General features: G+C 37.5%; 1 protein-coding gene across 8 annotated transcripts in view; it reads left to right on the forward strand.

Annotated features, from left to right (window-relative positions):
* PTPRD (protein tyrosine phosphatase receptor type D) overlaps positions 1 to 22,970 on the forward strand; it is a 2,000,866-nt gene that overhangs the window by 467,268 nt on the left and 1,510,628 nt on the right. The window lies entirely within an intron of this gene.

Raw genomic sequence — 22,970 nt, forward strand, 5'->3', positions numbered from 1 at the left:
TCAATTTCATCTCTACATTACTTTTATTGTGTTGTACATTCCTACACATCCCTACATTGCTTCCATCTCATTATACTCAATTTTGTGTTTTAAGGGAAATGATCATGTCTTGACTTAATGTGTCCTATACTTGTATATGCTTCAGTAAATGTGAAATGAAAAAAATAAAGGGATAAACGAAAGGATTTTTAAATGCTTCCTTTTTTTATCTTAATAGAATTCTCACTGTAGGGGCAATACTGGGACTTCTATATTGACTATACGTGTGAGACAGTTGAGACTCAGTGATGGATCCAAGAATATATCAAGAGGATTTTTATCTTAAACGGTTTATTCTGAATTTTTAACATATACTATGACTATATACAGTATCATAGTAGGATAAGCATAAATAGCAGACATACAGCTGAAGCAGTGGCTTGTAAAAACTGTAAATCTTCTTAAATTTTTCTATTTTAGCATGTCTATGGAAAAATTTGTAGTTCAGAAATAATTTGGCTTCAGGTACAGATCCATATCCAAAGGGATTCTCAAAATCACCTCTTTACTATATCCAGCGTTTTGTTAGGCTTATTTTTTTATATGTCTCCAGCCTTTTAGCTAGACTATGAAGAGGACTAAATCCTCATCTAGCATGAGGAAGAGTCATATTATAATTCAGAAGAGCTTCATGGCCATTACAGAACATTCTGCTTACTTTCCCATGTGACCAAAAAAAAAAAAAAAATCACAAAAATCAAGAAAACCAAAACAAACTCACTTCTGTAGAAAAATTTCTTTTTAATACAGTTCAGATCTTAAGTTTGAAAGGAATGGGAAAAGACAAGGTGATAACTTCAATACAAATTAAAGTGTAAAAACAGTGGTGTTTTGTAAGAGGAAAATATAGGGCTAGATGAATTTTATATCCATTACCCTAACCTAGACATTCTGTTAATCTATAAAATACATCATTTCCATATAGAAGTTATAGACTGAATTTGGTAAATTGGTTTAAAGTGGGTAAGCCTGAATTATCTTTCTCACTATAAGTTCCTTGTTTCTCCATGCAATTAAATGTGAATTATAGTTTAAAATGTGAATAAAATACTTAGTCATCCATCCAATTTACTGACACTATATAAATTGAGTTTTTTCCTATATGATTGTTTGCATCTCAAAACATAAATTGATGCAAGTTCACATGGGACTTTTGATGAACCTGTTAAGCTGCAAAGCTCTTTGATTTTGCATTTTCTTTTAATATTTTTTCTCAAATTCTGTATATGTAAACAACCTACCATTTCTTTTTTGTAGCTCCCTAACTGAACTATGGAGACAAAACAAATTGGCAATACTTTTCCTTAATATTCAAAACTTTGGGCAATTTTGCTTTAGATTCAGGAAGAAATTCTTTTTATAAAGAAGGGATTCTTTTACCCATTGTGGGCCACAAACGCTGTAGAATCGAATACAGAAAAATAAACTGTGCTAACGCTTCCCAGGTTCTTCTGCTGAGCAGAGAAGCATGCTGGGTTGAAACAAGAACATCTGCAGATAAAACTCACTGCAAAAAATGCATTCCGTGTAACCTATGTTTCCCCTTTTGGGAGACATACTAAAAAGGTACTTGTATCTGCTTTTGCTTTTCCTTTGATTTTAAACCATCTGCTTAACTCTGGTCCTTTAATCCACCTACCTGAGGATCGTTTTTGCCTGGATAATTTTGAGGTCTGCTTGCAATGCCCAAATTAAACTCACTAACTTCCAAGTCTGCTCTTCTTACCTTTGAATTTTTCTAATATCACCAATTTCTAGTCACCAGGCTCCAAAATCTTTGCTCCCACCCTCTCTACCTCCTCGCTTTCCAAATATATTTTGTTTCCATCGGCACTGTCCTCTCTGATTCCTGTTGTAGGTCCTATAACTCATTTCTCCTGCTTTCTTGCTTCCATTTGACCCTTCTCTGGTCTAACTCAATGTGCCAACTTCTCTAAAATTGTCCAGAAAACTGCACCTCAGTGTTACTCCTCTGCTTTATGAACTTTGTATTCAAGGCCATCTATTTGTATCCCTTGATCTATTTAAAAAAAAATTTTCCCTCCTATTATTATTCACATCCCTGTACTTTTTACTATGGATTAAACTATACTGTTTGCTGGTTCTGCACAAATTCTTCCTTTTCCTCTCTTTAGCGTATTATATATCTTTGTTAGGCTTTATCCCAGCTTAAAATGCTTTTCTTTGCATATTCATGTTTCCAAAAGATATTCAATGTTTTTCTTCAAATATGACTTTTTTAAAAAAAATGGTGCACGCATGTTTTGAAATTTTCATCATTGTATATTGGCAAAGAAAATTTAGTAATTGTTGCCCTAAGGACTTTTTATGATAATATCTTTACTATACCAGTTTATTTAGGGTTAGTGTTTATCTAGTATTTTGCATCCTTTCACTTTCACAGTATTTCAGTGCCCTTAGGTTTTGTTTTGTTTGTTGCCTTGTTTTTTGATGTGTTTCTAATATGTAGCTCACAGTTGTACTTCAAAAAATGTGTTTATATATACCTAGGGTAAAAATTCTTTGATTTTACCGAGTTCTCATATGAAGAGAGTATAGACATGCAAAGTACTAACACCATGCTATATATAAGTGTAAAAAATAACTTTGGGAGGAATGAGTTACAATCAAAAGTTACAAATTTGTCCCTCACTTTTACTTGTTACTCTTTATTATTTGAGGTTTAATATTCTTCAACTTGGTGTGTTCCACCATTACATAGTAATACCTGTTTTAATGTACCCATATATCTGCCAATATTGCTACCCATTCCTCCTTATGTCATACTTTCATTGCATGTTTTATGTCCTACTTAAACTGCATGCTATATTAGTTCCTTTAGTGAGATTTTATTAGTGGTAAATTCTCAGTATTTTTGTTTTTGTAAAACTTGAGGTAACACTTAAGCACATTAAATATTTCACTTCCCATTACTCTTCTTGTTAAAATCTATTGTCAATCTTGTTATATCTTTGTATGTTTGAGTTTTCAAGTATTGATAGCTAATTTTTTTGTTATAGTCCACATTGGCTTTACAATGTACCTTATATGTAGGTTGTTTTAATTCATTCTTTTTAAAAATTAATTTATTTTTAGCTGTGTTGGGTCTCTGTTGCTGTGTGCGGGCTTTCTCTAGTTGCGGCGAGTGGAGGTTACTCTTTGTTGCGTTGCGTGGGCTTCTCATTGCAGTGGTTTCTTTTGTTGCAGAGCATGGGCTCTAGGCATGTGGGCTTCAGTAGTTGTGGTGTGTGGGCTCAGTAGTTGTGGCTTGTGGGCTCTAGAGTGCAGGATCAGTAGTTGTGGCGCATGGGCTTAGTTGCTCCGCGGCATGTGGGATCTTCCCGGACCAGGGCTCAAATCTGTGTCCCCCCGCACTGGCAGGCAGATTCTTAACCACTGTGCCACCAGGGAAGACCCAGCTTTTAATTCATTCTGCTCTATATTCCTTACCCTTCCTAAATTTGAGGAGACATCTTTTGACAATTCCGGAAAATTTTGAGGCCATTATATTTTTAAATATTTCCTTTCTCAATATTCCACTTCTTTCATATTAAGACACCTGTTAAACATTGTTGCATCTTTTTATCCAGCTGTTTAGATCCCTTTGTCTTCCTTTCAAACTTCCTCTTGTCTGAATTACTTTACTGCCTTAGATTACGCTCTGTTACTTCAGAGTTATCTAAGGTGCTTTTCACTGGATTAAAAATTTTTATTAAAAGTTTTATTTACAGAAAAATCGAAGATACACTCCACAGCATTTCCCCATTAACAGTTGTAAATAGTGTGACACATTGTTATGATTTAATAAACCATTATTACATTAACTAAACTTTATATTGTATTTTAATTGTCTTAGTTTTTACCTGATGTCCTTTTTCTGTTCCAGGGTCCTATCCAGGATACCACATTGCATTAGTTGTCATGTCTCTTAAGGGAGGATTTGCTTGTGGTGGTTCCTGAGACTTTGTTTTTGATCTTGAAAGTTATGAGTACTGGTTAGAATTTTTGTACAATGCCCTTTATTAACATTTGTGTATTTCCCTCAAGATAAGACCTGGGTAGTTGGTGACTAAGTGAAAGATCCCAGAGGTAACTTGCTATTTTCATCACCTCCTGTCAAGGGAATATACTATCAAAATGATTTATGGCTGTTGTTGTGGCCATAAATCACAACCTGATACTGTGTTGGGTGGGTTTCTGACTGTAAAGTTAGTCTCCCCTGCACCCCTCTCCTTTTCATACTCTTCAGAAGCAAGTCACCAGGCATAGATCCTTAAGGGCAGATTATCTACATAAAGTATTTGAAATTCTTCTGCTTGGGATGTTTGTCACTTCTCCCCCACTTATTCTTTTATCAATATGGATATTTATTTCATATTTTGGGTTGTAATTTAATACTACTTTATTGCTCAAATTATTAAAACTTTGGCCATTGGGTGTGCTTTCAGTTGCTCTAGGGCTCCTTTGACATACCTCCACCAGTGAGGGTTTTGCTCTTGTTTTGTTTTGAGTATATTCTGAATTTCTGCCACTGCAAGGTGTTCTGGGCTCATTTTGCATATTTCCTGCCACAGACTTAGAATCAGATTCTTCTTCAAGGAGGTCTACTTTGTTGTACTGGCTACCATTTCTTTCAGGTCCTGTGCTGACAGCAAAACAATATATGTGCTTATACTAATTTAGGTGCATGTACCTATCTATAAATAACTCTAAATATTTATATCTGTCTCTGTATTAAACCCAAGCTCATACTCATGTCTCCAACTTTATTACCTCATAGATCATTCTAGCTGCTTCTCCCCACTTCAAAAATGGGGAGCCTGGCTCCTACCATCCGTCATCCATTTACTTTGCTGTTCTGTTCCAGTATACATATGTAGTAGTGTTAGAATTATTACGCCTACCCCTGTGGGTAACAGCTTTATCAACTATAGTGCAGTGCTTTTATGCAGTTCCTTTTGCTTTAATATTGCAGACTTCACTCATTCACAAAGTTACTTAGATTAGCACCTTTCTTTGTCATCCCCTTCAACAGATTCTCTTCCACTAGTCAGCATTGCTTCTGAGATACCCTCCCCCAGTTCTTAAATATTTTGTGATTTATATGCATTAAGTTTCACTCCTAGTGCTATAAAGTTCTATAGGTTTTGGCAAATGTGTACTGTCTTGTATCCACCATTATGGTACCATACAGAATAATTTGATTCTTCTAAAGATGACTTGCACTTTATTTATTCATCCCTCTGCCCTACCCCAAGCCCCTGGAGACCACTGACTATTTTACTCTATAGTTTTGCTTTTTCCACAGTAATACTTAATTGGAATTAAATCAAGTCACCTTTTCATACTGGCTGCTTTCATTTAGCCATTTAAAATGTACTTAATGTTCCTTCATATCTTTGTGTCTTAATTGTATCTTTTAATTTGAGTAAACTAGTACATGTATACAATGGATTGTTTGTTCATTTATCTATTGAAAGACATCTTGGTTGCTTCCAGTTTGGGGCAATTATGAATAAAGTTGTCATTAACATTTGCAGGCAGGTTTTGGTGTAAACATTAGTTTTCAAGTCAATTGGGTAAATAACTAAGAGCATGAAAGCTGAATTATATGGTAAAACTGGATGACTTTTTAAGAGCCTGCCAAGCTGTTGCTTATAGTGGCTGTACCAGTTTGCATTCCCAGCTATTGCTCTGCATTTTAACTAGCACTTTGGTTTTTTGTTGCTGTTGTTTGTTTTAGCCACTCTAGAAGATGTATTGTGGCTAATAGGTGTATTGTCTTAATTTTTATTTATCTAATGCAAATGACATCTCATGTCTTTATTTCCATCTGCGTATCTTTTTTGTTTTAATTTTTGGAGTATAGTTGATTTACCATGTTGTATTAGTTTCAGGTGTACAGCTAAGTGAATCAGTTATACATATATCCACTCTTTTTTAGATTCTTTTCCTATATAGGTCATTACAGAGTATTAAGTAGAGTTCCCTGTGCTATACAGTAGGTCCTTATTAGTTAGCTGTTTTATATATTGTAGTGTGTATATGTCACTCCCAATCTCCCAATTTATCCCTTTCCCCCTGGTAACCATAAGTTTGTTTTCTTCTTTGAAGTGCTCAGATACCTGTTTTTTAATTGGGTGGTTTTCTTACCACTGAGTTTTAAGAGTTCTTTGTACATTTGATAAAAGTTATTTGTCAGATAAGTGTTTTGTTAATTTTCCTGAGCTGTGGCTTCTTTGATTCTCTCAATGGTGTCTTTTAGAGAAGTCCCAATAAAGTCCAGTTTATCTTTTTTTTTTCCCTTTGGCAATCATGCTTTTGGTGTTGTATCTAAAAAATCACTGCTAAATTCAAGGTCAGGTAGGTTTTCTGTGTTGTATAAGTTTTATAGAATTGTTTACTATTTAGGTCTATGATCCAATTTGAGTCAGGTATAGTGAAAGAAGTAAGATCTGTGTCTAGATTATACATATATATATATATATATATATATATTATTTTTTTTTTTTTAACATGGGTGTCCAGTTTTTCCAGCATAACTTGTTTAAAAGCTATCCTTTCTTGACTCAGTTGTCATTGTACCTTCACCAGATATCAGTTAATAATATTCATGTGGATCTGTTTCTGGGCTGTCTATTCTGTTCCATTAATCTATGTGTCTTCTTTCACCGATACCATGCTGTCTTGATTACTGTAGCTCTTTATGAAGTCTTGAAGTTGGATTGTTTCAGTGCTCCATCTTTGTTCTCATTGTGTTTTCTATTCTAGATCTTTTTATCTTTGTATATAAATTTTAGAATTTGTTAATATATAAAAAAATAACTTTATTGGGATTTTGACTGAGATTCCATTACATCTATGGATCAAGTTGGGAAGAACTGATATATTAACAAGTGAGTCTTCTAATTCATGAACATGGAATATCTCTCCATTTATTTAGATCTTCATTGATTTTTTTCAATAGAATTTTAAAACTTTCCACATAGAGATACCATACATATTCTGTTAAATTTATAAACACTTTATTTTTTAGTTTATAAGTGGTACTTAGTTTTCAATTTCAAATTCCTAATCACTAGTGCTTTATAGAAAAGCAATAGCATTTTGCATGTTAACCTTACTCTGTGACCTTACTATAATTACTTATTCTAGGAGTTTGTGTTTCAGTTCTTTGGGATTTCCTACAGAGACAATCATGTCATCTGTCAACAAAAGTTGTATTTGCTCCTTCTAGATCTGTGTACCTTTCTTTCCTTTATTTCACTTGGGAGTCCTTCCATTAAGATATTGAGTAGTAGTGGTGAGAGGGGACATCCTTTACTATTTCCCTGTCTTGGGGAAAGGTATCCAGTTTCTCACCATTAAGTATGTTACCTGTAGCACTTTTTGGGTAGTTATCCTTTATCAAGTTAAAGTAGTTTCCCTCAGTTCCTAGTTTGCTGTAAGCTTTTATCATGAATGGGTACTGAGTTTTGTCATAGGATTTTTCTGCATCAGTTGATAGCAATTTTCTTTTACCTATTGATCTGATGGATTACATTCGATGTTCTTAGAACGTTGGGTTTACCCGTATACCTTGAATAAATCTTACTTGGTCATGGTGTATAATTCTTGGTATACATTGAATTTTCTTTGATAATATTTTGAGAATTTTTACATGTTGTTGATCAGAGACATTGGCCAGTAGTTTTTCCTTTCTTGAAATGTCTCTATCTGGTTGTGGTATTTTATGGCCTCCTAGGAAGAGGTAGGAAGTATTCTGTTGGTTTCTCTGAGTTTTAATTTCAGTGATCATATTTTATTTTCAGATGTCCAATTTGAATATGTTTGTAAATTTACCTGATTACTTTTTCTCATTTGTTTGCACATTTGCACAACTTTAATACTTAAATAATATAGTCTATGTATACAGATTCTCTGAGAAGCTTGCATCAACATGCATATTGTAGTTTTGGGTTGTGCACTGTTTGACAGCTTTATTTGTGGGAGTTTTTTATGGTTGGATTTATGAGGTATCTTTAAACAGAGGCATGTTCTTTGTCTATGCCGAGATTCCCATGGACGATAACAGTTCTGTTTCATTTTGTTTTGAATTTGTGAGGTCCTTCAAATAAGGCTAATACAAACAAGTCTTGTATTAATCCCCCCACTGACGCCCAGTTGGTAAGAATAATTTTTTCTCAAAAATTTCATTTTCAACAAAATGTATAGCTGTTGATGGGCTTCAGCTTAATACGATGTTCTCAAACTTTCCACCTAACCTGAGCTTAAGCCTTTCTCATCTATTTTGACTCTTACCTGGTTCAAGAAAGTGGCAGTTTAACTTTTCAGCACCAGTGGTTGGTTATTACATAACCAATTTTCTTTAAACTTTCACCTAACGTATATTTAAACTTGATATTTACTATAACTCATTCTCTCATGGTTGTGTGGAGGAAATTTGGTTTAGTCCCTTCACCGCTAGAAAGTAAAATCTCTTTTTGCTTTATGCCTTTTCATTTGCTAATACATTGATATGTCTGTTACTATGTAACTGGTTCCTTAAGGATAATCCCCATGTCTGATTAACCTCACTATTTCCCACACTAATTACCGTTGTGGAAAATGGATACTTCAAGAATGCAAGATTAAATATATGGCAACATTCTAAATTATACAATTTATATTCCGTTTTAGTTCTGATCTTTATAAATATTATTGGCTTCTTCCTACATGAAACATACTCAACTAGCTTTTAAAAATCACGTGCACATATTAAAAGCAATCATACTCCTGAATCCAAGTAGTGCTTGAGAGTTTTAAGCTTTCATGTTCATATACAAATTCTAATCATCTAACCCATAATCTCAATACTCAATCTCCATAATACTTTTGCCTCAGACATTTTCAGAAATTTTGTCTATTTTTAAGTTTGACTTTAGTCAGGGTTGAGATAAGCTTCCCCTCAGGATCGTTTACATTTTCTCCTTCGCCCAGAAAGGCCAAAGAATTACCAATAAGTTGGAAAGTGAAATATCTCTCTGAGTTACTTAATAAAGAACAGAAGATCATACATTATACTTAACAATTTTGGAACATAAAGACTAGAATTAAGTTCATTTAATATACTATAAAAGATTAAAAGGAAACAAAAATAACAGGTAGTTTGAAGGTCGTATTTGTTTGGAAATATACTATCTTAAGGTTTTATTCTAATTTTAATATTACAATTCAAAATGTCCTGGCTCTCCCTGGAAGAGTACTTTGATGGTGTTACAGGAAAATGTAGTTACACTTAATCCTGGAAAATCTTTGTCCTTTGAGAGTAACGTTATTTTCTTAATGGTCCAGAATATTCAGAGTTAAGTGTTGTGGCTAAGGTTGGTGATAGAGACGAGAAGCAAAATTTGGGTACCAAACTGATGCATAACAAAACTAGAAGGATACAATTATTTTGTGATTCATAAAATTAAAAATAACCACATACATTAGAATTTTAATACTTAGAGAATCTGCCTTAAATACATATATATTCTGTATTGCTTTATATTCTTTTGGGTACTCCTAGGATGATAGCGCGTGCCAAATTTGGCTGCGTAGTAGTCACTCATCTACTCACTCATTCACTCATTATTTTTCAGTTAGATGTTTCCCTTTCAGTCTTACACTGTAGATTTTTCACCCCCTTGGCTGAAAGCTTAAGAGGACCTGACCACTTGTGCTTTCTATGCCTAATTTGTGATGGGAAGAAGTTGCTTCTCTGTCCTCTGTTCCATTGCTTTGATGAAATGTAAGCTTTTCTGCATTTAGTTTGATCCTGTACTTTTTTTAAATGAGAGGCCTTTTCCTTTTTCGTCTATAATTACTTATAAAATTAAATGAGAGTTTACTTTTAACAGAGGTTTAATATTAAGACCGAGTTTATCTTACCCTAGAATCTTATTCTAAACAAGATATGTCTGTCTCACTCCTTTGTAATATTGCCCAGCTAATCAAAATAGCTCTTATACGAGAAATCTTATTATCATTATATATATAGTTACTTGTATTGATTGCTCTATTAATGTTGATGTACACAAATATTTCTGAAAGACAAACTCCTATGGGTAAAATGAACTGTTTGTGGTGGGAGGAGGGATAACTACTTAGCAGGCATCATTTGAATTTTTTATGTGCATGTTGTAGTGTTTTACTCAAAAGGAAAGTAATCCATGAATGTGAACTAGTTACTAACTCAGTGGCCTCATAAATAATAGGAGATTTTCTGTTTCTGCCTATTTGATATTCTTGTTTTAAACCAGGAACAAAATTGTTTCTTGCTATCTTAGATATTTTAGAAATTGTGTTCTTAGGAGCAGTATTGACATATTCAAAATGTTAGAACAACATTTTTAAAGCTAGTATTTTAAAAATTGTTAATTTAGTAAAATATGAAAATTATATGACTCTTTAAGTAGAAGGGTTTTTTGGGACTGTTCATTGAATAATGATTTCCAATCTAGGGTCTTAAGTACCTAGAGTCCTTCAGGGTAGTACCTGGATGGAAAAGTACAGCTAAAAGATAGAACTAAGAAATCTTGCATTTATACACACAGTAGCTCGAAGGCTAACTGGAATGTTGAGTGTGTGCACACCAATTTTGTCAAGGCATTCTATGTCTAAAGGTATATACATGTCAATAAAACTATGGCAGGAAGTGAGAAGTATGTAGCATGGGCATGAGATAAAGCATTTCCAGGTGGCATCTACAAAAAAACCTGTTTACAATATGCACAAAACCGTTTGCTCCAGCAATGCAGCAATGATTGCAGTGTGTGGGAATGAGGTGCTTTCATTGAGTGTAAGTCAGATAAACTGAAATCAGAGGCAGTTAAAATATCACATTCTGCATGGTAGTTCATCACTGTATTAGGGTTTTCCAGAGAAAGAGCCAGTGGGTGTGTGTGTGTCTGTGTGTCCAGAGATTTACTTTGCAGAATTCACTTATACAATTAGGGAGTCTAAAAGCTGCAGTTCCAATGTGAAGGCCATCAGGAGGACACCTGGTGAAGAGCCGATGTTGCAGTTTGAGGCTCCGAAAGCCCGTCTGCTGGCAAAGTTCCCTCTTGCTGGGGTAGTGTCAGTCCTTTGTCCTATTCAGGCCTTCAGTGAATTGGATGAGGCCTACCTACATTATGAAGAACAATCTTCCTTACTCAAAGTCCACTAATATCAGTGTTAATCTCATCCACAAACACCCTTGCAGAAATACACAAAATGTTTGACCACATACCTGGGCAGCATGGCCCAGCCAAGTTGACACACACAACCATCTCAATCATGACCTTTAAAAAAAAAAACAAAAAAAAAACTCATGAACAAAACAGATGAATGGGTATATAATGTGAATCACCACCTTTGCATTCTTTAGGTCTTTGGTACCACTAATTTCTGTAATTCTAAGATTCGTTACTGCATGTTACTTACTGTCTTGGGTAAAATTGTAAGGGACATTCTCAGGGGTTTCCACTCTCTGCTTGCTACCATAATGTTCCTTACCCCACAGCTTTGGGAACCAATGTGGGAGTGCCACTAGTTAAGTCTATCACTCCTGTGAATGCATTTATGAAATTCCCATGTTCTGAGGGAAATAATTGCTAGATGGATCTGTAGAGATATCAGAAACATTGTATGATGGACTTGGAATAAACATAATTTATCCCCTGGGTTCCATAAGCCCTCACTCTAATATGATAGTATTTCAAGTATTTTATTCCCAGCATTAGATCTTAATTCAAACAGTCTGAATTCTTTGTATTCTTTTTCCCAGTAAACATTTAGTCTGGCAAATGGCCCTGGAACTCTTCGGGGAATATATGTATATACATTTTAAGAATATGTATGTACAGTGGTGTTGCAGAGAACCTCAGCAGGAGCCAGGCTTCCATTCAGTCAATGGACTCAAAAGTCTATGAACTGACTTGGTTGTAGAAAATGGGTGAGGGACAGCAATTTTCCACTGCAGTGACTTGTGTCAGGTTTCTGCTCACAATTTTTTTTCCATTTTTATAATTGAACAATACACTAGTCAGTTACATATGAATCGTGTCACAAGGAGCACCACGGTCTACTAGTCGTTGCCAAAAAGGCCTGTGGAGCAAGGTACCATGATAGCCAATGTAGTGTTGCTACGCATGATAGTATTTTACTTCAATTTTGCTTCCGATGCTTATCTGGCTTCTGTACTGCAGTCCCATTATCCTCCTTGATACCCTGGAACCCACTAAACTCCCATCTTCCACCTGTACTACAGAACGTAGCCACGTTTTGAGCCTTTCCTTGTTACTTTTTCCCTTTTCACCAATGTACTGTTTCACTGCTTTAATAGCTCTGGGTCCTCTGGGCTCCCCAAGGGACACAAGTGAGGTGGTGAGTTCTCTAATAAATCTGTTCTAACTTTCCTATCATCCCAAACCTATGAACTTCATCAATACCTTACCAAACACCATCCTAACACCTCTACTTCATTTGCTGCAGGCCATGATGGTGTGCAGGTTTCAAGGAATTGTCCCAACACACACATTTGGGCCAGGTGTTCCTGCCTGAACATTGAATTCACATGATGAGTAGGTACGGTGAGTCAAATTCTCCGCTTATCCAGCAGTATGTTGCCTCCCCCTCGACTCTGGACTAATGAACTGAATAGACTCCCACAGGTTTAACCTTGGCTCCTGCTCTACTATATTAGCTAGGTACTGCAGTCCTTGGGTGTATAAACTATTTTCTCCCAAAGCAGAGATTGCACTTCTCCATTCAGATTGTGCTGAGACCTCACCCTTGTGATTAGCCTGAAGGCAAGGAAGGGTTGTAGCCTGGGACCTTGAGGAGAATAACATCTTCTTTTTCTTTTTTTTTTTTTTTGCTCTACACTGGACTCTCACTGTTGTGGCCTCTCCCGGTGCGGAGCACAGGCTCCAGACGCGCAGGCTCAGCGGCCATGGCTCACGGGCCCAGCCGCTCCGCGGCATGTGGGATCTTCCCGGACCGGGGCACAAACCCGTGTCCCCTGCATCGGCAGGCGGACTCCCAACCACTGTGCCACCAGGGAAACCCTAACATTATCTTTTGAAAAATCTAACTTTAAGTAATATCCTTATAAATTGCCCAGGCAAGGGGAGTTGTGACTTTTCTCAGTGACCAAGGGCACTGCTTTTACTGACCCAGAGAATTCAGAGGAATTCAGGAGTTCAAAATTTGCAGGCTCATCTACTCAAAAGTCCCCTCATAGGACTTCCTTTCCCACACTGTTTAAGGGCCATGACTTTGTTACAGGTCTCCCCACACTTGGTTTCCTGTGTAGTTATTCCACCTTTGCAATTAAATCTTAGGTCTGATTTTTCAGAGCTGTCTGCCTTTCAACTGAAGGAGATGAGAATATCTTCAAAATCTTTAGTAGAGGACCTTGGACTTTTATGGCTTGATTTGGGTTAGAGTTGGATATCCTGAGCCTATTCTTTTTATCTGAATGAAGGCTTCTAATTCATTTAACAGAAGCCAGATCTCTCCACAGTTATCATTGCCCCTGTACTATTAGAGGGCTACAAATAGCTAGTATTTAACCTTTATCCTACATTTGATCCTAATTAACCACAGGTTAAAAAAAAAAAAAAGCCTTAGTGCTTGCAATGTGTTTGCATGTCATGGATTATCCCCACCCTAAATACAACCAGAAATGGCAGCTCTTACTTTCAGACCAATGAGTAATCCAGCCCCCAGATCCTTCTTCAGAGTATGTCCAGTGTCCTCCATGTTTCCCACTGTCTTTAACCCAATTTGTCCAGAAGTCAGAACAAATAATTGTCCTACTAGTGTTATGAGGGACACTCCCAGGTAAGAAAAATAAAGGACAAATGAAATGAGGAAAGGAAATAGGGGAAGAGAATTTTAAAACCTACATATCCTGTGAAGGATGGGAAGCCCTGGTGTGGAGAATGCTGGGCTTTAGCTTCAATCTTAAAAACCTTTTAAAACGTTTAGAAATACCTGCTACTTAAAGTATAAAGAATCGGGAACTCAGACATTCATTAATGAAAACATTTTGTAATTGAAGATTTTACAAAGATCCTAGAGGGGAAAATGAAGTATATCAAAAGATCATTGATGCTATCTTTTTGCCCTTCTGTTTGAACTTTATGTAACTTATAATTTTTCTAAACATCTTGTTTTCTTGTATTGGTTACCCTTCACCCTACCGCAGGAATCTTATACCCACCATCCTGACATTGTATCAGTTACAGTGCACTTTAATATTATTATTTTTCTCACTGCTCTTGAATATTCTTTTATTTATACGGTGTAACTGTACTACTAGATGTTTTAATTTCATTTCAAATAGCTCTTACACTTCGACTGTCATCTTGTTTTTTGCAGTTATCCTCTCATTGTCATAAAATCTCTTCAATCCTCTCTTCCTTTGCTCCTACTCAGAGCATGTCTTACATGGTACTGTCAATTTTGGTGGGAGTGTTAGGCTGACAATATTGTCCTCTCTCTTTTGTAACAATGGTTCTGAGTCACTGCCATTGGATCATAGAAGTTTCTTGGGCACACTTTTTAAAATGTTTGGCTAAGTACTACATATTTATCTTTAAAATTATATCTTTGTAAGAAATAGATGTAGCAGACTAGTGGGTCATCAAGTAAACAAATGAATCTCTAAAGAGAAGCTGGAAGTGCATGGCTATTTGACTTTTAACTTCTCTCTAAATTTTGCTTTTTCTTGCCTTTAACTTTGACATTTTTCACGTTTTCTTCAGCCATTTTATCACTAAGCACTCAAAATAACTTACTGTTTTCCAGGCATGATATTAGGTCCCAGAGATGGAGTGGGTTGAGGGCAGATAGGAGGAGAAAAGAGTGGCAGCAATAAGGGATGCATATCTCTTCTTGAAATATTCTTATTTCATGAGCAAGGACAGCCCTGTTTAAAAACAAAACAAACAAAACAGTGATAATTGTGCTGATAGAAAATGACAGTGCAGCTCCTAAGTACAGTAAAGGGAACCAACTACCTGTACTTTGAGGGGAATAGTCTCATCTTCATAAAGTTGACTTTGAAATAGGGTCTTGCGCAATGAGGACCACAAAAGGCAAACAACTAATAGGATCATCAACAGACATCTTGGCGACTCTTCATGCTCTGAATTTTCATTTTTGCCTTCTCTCTGTTCCCCTAATAAAGTCAAGGGGAAAAAAAAGTGATACTTTGCAAGCAGGATATTCCTTCAACAAGGAGACTATAGCTTCCTTCCAGACTAATGAAGTTCCTGAATAGTCGTCTTCCTTTATTGCCACCTTTCTTGATTTGTTCTCTGTAGAAATAGTTATTCGCTCTCAGGGATGGCCAATTTAATAAAATAAACTTGATAGGCACATTACTCAGATCTTTATGTGCAAAAAATATTTGCCTACCTTCACAATGTTACGTGAAGAAAAGGTCTCTTCTTGGAAGATAAGTTTAGTCTTGAGAACCAAGAATGAGGATGAAAACCGAACTTGGCCTTTCACTGCTTACATGCCACAGTTTTAATTTTATTGTCATCCTGAGAGCCCATGTTAAATATAACTAGCAAAGGATTTTGACACCTAAGTTTAATATAGTATTCCAAGGTGCATTGTTGAAAGCTAAATGAGGAATTGGTATAATCAAACTGCTCACCATATTGAATAAACTTCTTCTATATGTAGAATTACATGATAAAGGGAAATAACTCTTTAGCTCAACCAAGTAATTTTTTTTTTTTTTATAAAAGATGATTTTTTTTGTGGTATTTTTAGGCTCTTGGGCTAATCTCCTTTTATATTTTCAGACATTTTCTGGTTTTCATAAGCAAATAGAACTCTCTGCATGGCTTCCAAATTCAGGATTTTCATGCATATAATCATTATTCACTCTGTCATTTACATTATAAAAAAGAATGAGTCAGCACATATTCATAGTTTTGCTTCACAGACCATTTTGCTTCGATTAAAACATTTTACGTTAGGGGGGACTCGTATGAGTTTTTACTTCTAATTTTATTGTGCAAATATCTTTGTTTCCAGGCATGAATTGGGAAAAACAACATGGGTAGCTTTAGAGCTTAGATGTCTGTCAAGACATTAAGGGATTTATGTGAGAAACTTTTCAGCCTTCGTGCTGACCAAATTGTACTCCAGGAAGCTAAAATCTATGGGGGAAGTTTGGGGGTGCAGTAGTTTGGAGACGTGCAATTGAAAAAATAAAAAGTGTGTTTCCCTTCTGTAGTAAGAGTACGCATGAGGAAGAGCCAGGTGAAAGGTCAGAGCAAGCCTCAGGAGTGCGTCCCTGTGGGAGTTGATAAGCAGGTATTGAACCCTGCACTTTTTCTGTAAGTTTATTTTTGCAGCTAGTTTTGAAGAGTGAATTTTTCTTAAAAAATTAATTCCACACAATTTAATTGATGTCCTACATGCCACTCAGTAATGTACATCTTTTCAGCCATACACTGACTTTGTACATCCCTCAGTTCTACTTGCCAAGTTGTAATACATGTAATTGTCCATGAATTCATCTCTTTCATTCATTAAATAGGCATGTGTTGAGTACTGCCCATCTACTTAGCTGTTTTGCCGAGTGCTACGTATTATCAAAATGAGGAAGGGGCTTCCCCGGTGGCGCAGTGGTTGAGAGTCCGCCTGCCGATGCAGGGGACACGGGTTCGTGTCCCGGTCCGGGAAGATCCAACATGCTGCAGAGCGGCTGGGCCCGTGAGCCATGGCCGCTGAGCCTGCGCGTCGTCCGGAGCCTATGCTCCGCAACGGGAGAGGCCACAACAGTGAGAGGCCCGCGTACCGAAAAAAAAAAAAAAAAAGTAAGGACTTGCTTTGAAATTGCCTACAGCCTAGTGAGGAAGATGAGCACATAGTCAAGTTATTTTAGAAACAAGGTACAAAACGGTGATTTTTGCTTGTGGGGCAAATCTTCTAAGTACTTTTCTAGAAGCGCAATATTCAGCCTGTGAAGGGGAAACATGGGAGAGGGTAAGGATCCAAAAGGCTTCTCAGGCTTCAATACGTAGTAGTTCTATTGTCATTCAGTTAATATTGTTTTTAAATTAAACTGATATTTCTTGTCTAGTTATTTACATTTAAAAAAAATTCAGACATAAAGGTTGTTGGTTTGTGTGTTATCCTCTTATTACTGGCTTTCAACTTATTTCCATTGTATTGAGGGAACATAATTTATAGGATTTCTATGTCTTAACTTACTAAGGCTTGCTTTTTGAGGTAAATCAGGTCTGCATTAACTTGTACATGAAAATAGTGTACATGCTCTTCAATATCTCCCCTCTGCACTTGTCTTTATTCCTCGTTATTCTAACATCCTCCTCACCATTTCACTAATATTCATTTTATCATGGTTACCCATGATCTCTATGCTGTAAATAAAATGACAATCCCCAGGGACTTCCCTGGTGGCGCAGTGGTTGAGAGTCCGCCTGCCGATGCAGGTGACACGGGTTCGTGCCCCGGTCAGGGAAGGTCCCACATGCCGCGGAGCGGCTGGGCCCGTGAGCCATGGCCACTGAGCCTGCGCTCCGCAATGGGAGAGGCCACAGCAGTGAGAGGCCCGCATAATGCAAAAAAAAAAAAAAGACAATCCCCAGTCTTCATCTCACATGACTTATCAGCTAGAGTTGACACAGTTGAACATTCTCTGCTATTTTAACCAGTTTCCACTCAGCTTCTGGAACACCACTCTCTAACTTCCCTGCATACCTCACTAGCCACTTCATTCTTTGCTGGTTTCTCTTCACTCTTTGAATCTCTAATAAAAGTTGAAGTACCCAAGGCTTCAGTCCTTGGACCTCTTTCTTTCCAAACCATACTCACTCCTTATCTCGGGGCTTTTTAGTAACATCTGTGTTCTAATTACTTAGAAATCTACATTTCTAGGCACTGCCCCCCCCCCCAATCTCATGTACGTTTACCTAGCTCTCTATTTGACATCTTCATTTTAGATGCCTAATGGGCATTTGGAAATGACCAGTTTTACAATGGATCCCTTTAATTCTCTCTAAGCCTTGCTTCAAGTAGATGCCAACATTGTTTTCCCTATTGTGATTAGATCTGAAACCATGGGATTGTTCAACGTGGGATATTAGATGAAGCACCTGTTGGCAAATCCCATCTTTTCTGTCTTCAGATACATCCATATTCTAACCATTCCTTGCCGCCTCTACTGTTTCTGCTCTAGTTCAAGCCACGTTCATCTCTTTTCTAGATTGCTGCAGTAGTCTTGCTTCCCTGCTTCTGACTTTATTCCCTTACATTCTCTTCTCAAAATCCAGCCAGAGACATCCTGTTCGGTTTCTACTCAGAGTCCTCCATTGGTTTGCCATCTCATTTGGAGATGTATCTCTAATGCCTGTGATAACCTACTCAGTTTTAGATAATGTCTCATTACTCTCCGACTTCCTCTTCTCTTCTGTCTCAATCTGTTCCTAACAAATTGGATCTCGTGCTGGTTTTTATTTTATTTTTGGCTGCGCTCATTGCTGCACGTGGGCTTTCTCTAGTTGCGGCGAGCAGGGGCTACTCTTCATTGCGGTGTGCGGGCTCCTCATTGTGGTGGCTTCTCTTGTTGCAGAGCACGGGCTCTAGGCATACAGACTTAAGTAGTTGTGGCTCACGGGCTCTGGAGCGCAGACTCAGTAGTTGTGGCACATGGACTTAGTTGCTCTGCGGCATGTGGGATCTCCCCAAACCAGGGATCGAACTGGTGTCCCCTGCGTTGTCAGGCAGATTCTTAACCACTGTGCCACCAGGGAAGTCCTCATGCTGTTTTTTAAACAATCTAATCTCGGAGACTTTGTCCTTCATGTCTCCTGTGCCTAGAATGCTTTCTCCCAGTTATCCACAGCGCTGATGCCCTCATTTCCCTCAGGTCTTTACTCAAATTTTGACTTTGTAAGAATTTGCCTGACTCTTTATCTATGAAATTGCATATACTTCAATTTTATACAAAGTTACTGATTAAAAATTTTCCAATTAAAATTGCAACTTTCCTCCCAGACATTGCTTATAGACTTTTGATTGTTTTTGGCCTTAGCATTAATTGCCATGTTATTTACAATGTATCTTATTAAATTTGCCTTCTGTACTAATTTAATCTTCATATGAAAAAACAATTTTTTTAAACTGCTATATTCTAAGCACCAAAATTAGTGCTAGCTTATGGTAGACACTGACTAAATACTTGTAAGAATTAATGAATGTTTTATTGGATTTGATACCTAGCTGCGCACACTGAAACAAAGGAGTATGCAGGAAGTGTATGGGGAGTGTTCTCGGGATCAACATCTGTCAGAGAAAGGGGAAGAAGGTAGGGGTAGGCAAGCAAAATGGGCTTCACTGCGATCTCCCAAAAGCCTCAGCCAACACCCCAGGGAGCTGTCCTGCCTTGTGACTACAGACCAGACCTTTACGCTTGGCATCCACTAATCATGGGGTGTAAAGCTGACCTTGAGGGAAGCCTTGGTGACACAGCACAACCAGCTTAGGCCAGTTTCAAAGTGGGATGAGAACTGGGGCTGACGTTTGACAGCATTCCTAGCAGCTGGGTGGAAAGGTCTGTTCATTCTCAAAGGGCATCCTTCTCGTGTGTACTGCTACACCTACCAAGTAGGCTATGGCCTTCAGGCTGCCTCCGTGTCCTAGGAGGCCCTTCTTCCTGGGGACTGCACAGTTCCTGTCCCTCCTTCAAGTTCGCACTCAGATGCTACTGTCTCAAAGAGGCCAACCCTCTCTTTTTCTAGTTCAGGTTGAAACAGCCCCCTCCCCCATATACTCTCACAGACCCATGCCTTTTAATATGGTGTATTTGCTTAATTTCATGTTTTCTGTTTCTTCCAACTAGAAGACATCCTCCAAGAAGACAGATTTTTTGTTTACTTTCTTTACTGAAAAATTCACAAGCGCTTAGGACACTGCATATAATATTCCAAATACTTGTGGAATGAATAAATGAAATGAAATGAATTTCAGGTTTCTGACTAAGTTGTCTTTGATATTTTTAGTACTAGAACTTCTACAGAGTGATGATAGTCCTTTGGATTTCACTGATAGAGATGGAAGGCTGAAGCAGAGCCTGCACTGCAGCTCTGTACACGGAGAATGTACTCCAGGACATATTTAAAAGCAACTAGGGGAAAAAGAAAACACACAAAAAACAAAAAAACAAAAGAAATGAACCCTGCCTATTAGGACACCCACCAGTTTGTTGAAAGCACAAATTTGGTTCCTTAAAGGCTGACTTAGCTCTAAAGTCATGGGTGTAGTTTCATATTGTGTTAGCCTAGGTCAAGTCTCTTCACCCCTAAGAGACTAACAGAGTCTGACATCAACCTTCTGCCCCAAAGTTAATGCAGGGAAGATGCGATGAAGCAGGTTGCCACCAGAGGACACTGTGGGACCTCTTTCTGATGTTTAGCTTTCCAGAATGTATAGGATTGCAGGAAGCTGGGCCCAAACGTTTAAAAAAACCTAAACATAGAGGAATATTTTGCTCATGTCATTAATGACTGCTTCATTTTGAAAACACAGTATAAGAAAGAGTGTTGAACTGCAGTTGGAATAATAAAAATGGTGAAGGCTGATAGAAATTTCACAAAGATAACAAGGGATATTGTGTATCTAAAAGATACTAAACCCACTCATAATTTTTAAGACTGCTGGTGAGAGCGTAAATTTGTTTGATTCTCAAGGAGGGTCATTTGTCAATCTATTTGAAAGTTACAAATGCATTCACCTTTGACCTCCCTCTACATACTTGTAGGAATGTATCCTACAGATGGGGGGGACCTGTGAAATACTAACTTACTTATACTAAGTCATTTACTATAGCCTCTTAATAACAGTGAAAGTTTTGAAAAACAAATCTTTGGGGAGTCTGGTTAAAGAACTTACGGTATTTCAGAACAGAAGTACATGAAATTGAATATGATGAAGATACTGTTTATTTGCTGGTATAAAAGACCTCAAAGTTACTTTGGGTGGGAAAAAAAGGCTCATAGCAGTGGGTAAGGCATACAGTTTTTTTAAGGGGGGTGTGGAGTGAGAAAACACATACATAACTATTTGCAGGAAGAAATTTAGCAAGGGCACACAGATGCCAGTAAATGTTGTCTTGTTGATGGTGACAAATGGAAAGGGATGGAAGCAAGTGGGAGTGAGACTTTGTCCTTTATACCATTTTGTGCGACTTAGACTGATGCAAATTAATGACCTATTCACAAAGCAGAATATATTTAATTGGAGGGGAAAAACTTTTGGTTACTCATTGAGAGAATGTTGGCATTTCAGCTGGTTGTTTTATTACTCAAATGCATCAGATACATAGAGGTGTTTGTAGTCGGAGTTAAGTAGTTTTTTGAGTTACTGAATGAATTCAGTTAGGACTAGTGCTTCTGGCACACTTGAAATGAATGAGGTGAATTTTCCAGCAAGGCTGTCCCAGGAAAAATGACAAAGTTGTTTGGATTTTCCTTTGGGGTCTCTTCAGTTTTCTTGACTTTCTTAGTCCCCACCATGAGCAGTTGGTTACAGGTTGGTTACAGGTTATGGGCAAAGAAGGAAGGAGTTACTGTGCCTTTTCCTTACATTGTAACAGACTTAATCTAGTAATACCTATTGATTTATTCACTTAATATTTATTGAGTATCTACTAAGAATCTGACAATGCACCTCCTTCTGAGGGACAATGAACCTCCTTCTGAGGGACAATGAACCTCCTTCTGAGGATACAGATCTGTCAGACCTAAGCTTTTCTTTCCCTCAGGGAGTTCACAGTCAACTAAGAGGACAAGCATGGTCTAATTGCTTTGCGGAGTGATGTGTGTCATGGAGAAACAGGGCATGGTTCCCCTTTCCTGAGAGAGACCAGAGAGAGCCTTCACATCATATTACAGACATTAAAATCTGAGTAAGAATTTTCTAGGCAACAGGGGCTGGCATGGGGGGGGGGAGAAAAAATTCTTAAGTAGAAGGGAGAACACTTAGGAAAATCAGACTTAAACACATGGACTGTTGGAACAAGGGCTGACGACTTCAGCGAGACTGTGTGTGTGTGTGTGTGTGTGTGTGTGTGTGTTTACATTTTGGGGGGAATTACTGCCACTACTGCTAATGTTAAGTACTTGGTATGTGCTCTAGCTACACTATGCCGTCTAATCGTAACAAAACTCTGAAGTACATATTATCCCCATTGTACAGATAATGATACTGAGAAATAAAAAAATTAGGTTATTTGTCTAGAGTTATACATGTAGGTAGAGCTATTGTGCTACCTGGGACTCCCAAGGAAAGATCACTGCTAATCTCCAGGAGGCCTTCTCTGCATGCCTGACTCCTAGGTGACAGTAACTGTTCCGTGTTCTTGTCCCTGCAGGCCTGGGGTGAGAACAACTCACCTTCCCTTGTGGTTTCCTTACATACCACCCACTGTTTTGTAAATAAGTTTTTTATTAAAGTCTCTTCAAATTATCCTAATTTTAAAGTGCCATCTGTTTTCAGTTGGCACCATATCAACATTTAGGAAGTTATTATCTAAGTGAGAGCTGATGAAAGTCTGTTGTCGCAGTTTAAGACATGAAAGGGATGGGATGGATTCCAGACAGAGAGGAATCTGAATTTTAAGAGGACTTCAAGGAAAGAACAATCATTCTTAAGGCTTGGGTTCTATAAAGGAATCCAAGGAGACCTTTCTTGCATGTTTGCCATTGCACTACCTAGACAGAAACTCTTAATCCAAGTGAATAGCAAGATAGGACAAAACAGGTGGTTGCTAAATTGACCCTTGAAGACAGGGTTTGCATGTGTTGAAGTACATGGAGCCACGTTATTCATTCACAGAGGGTGGTGCCAGGTGTCAGGTGCTGAGTCAAATAAGC

The sequence above is a fragment of the Monodon monoceros genome, unplaced genomic scaffold (assembly GCF_005190385.1).
Source record: "Monodon monoceros isolate NGI ecotype Baffin Bay Population unplaced genomic scaffold, NGI_Narwhal_1 Super_Scaffold_5, whole genome shotgun sequence".
NCBI lineage: Eukaryota > Metazoa > Chordata > Mammalia > Artiodactyla > Monodontidae > Monodon > Monodon monoceros.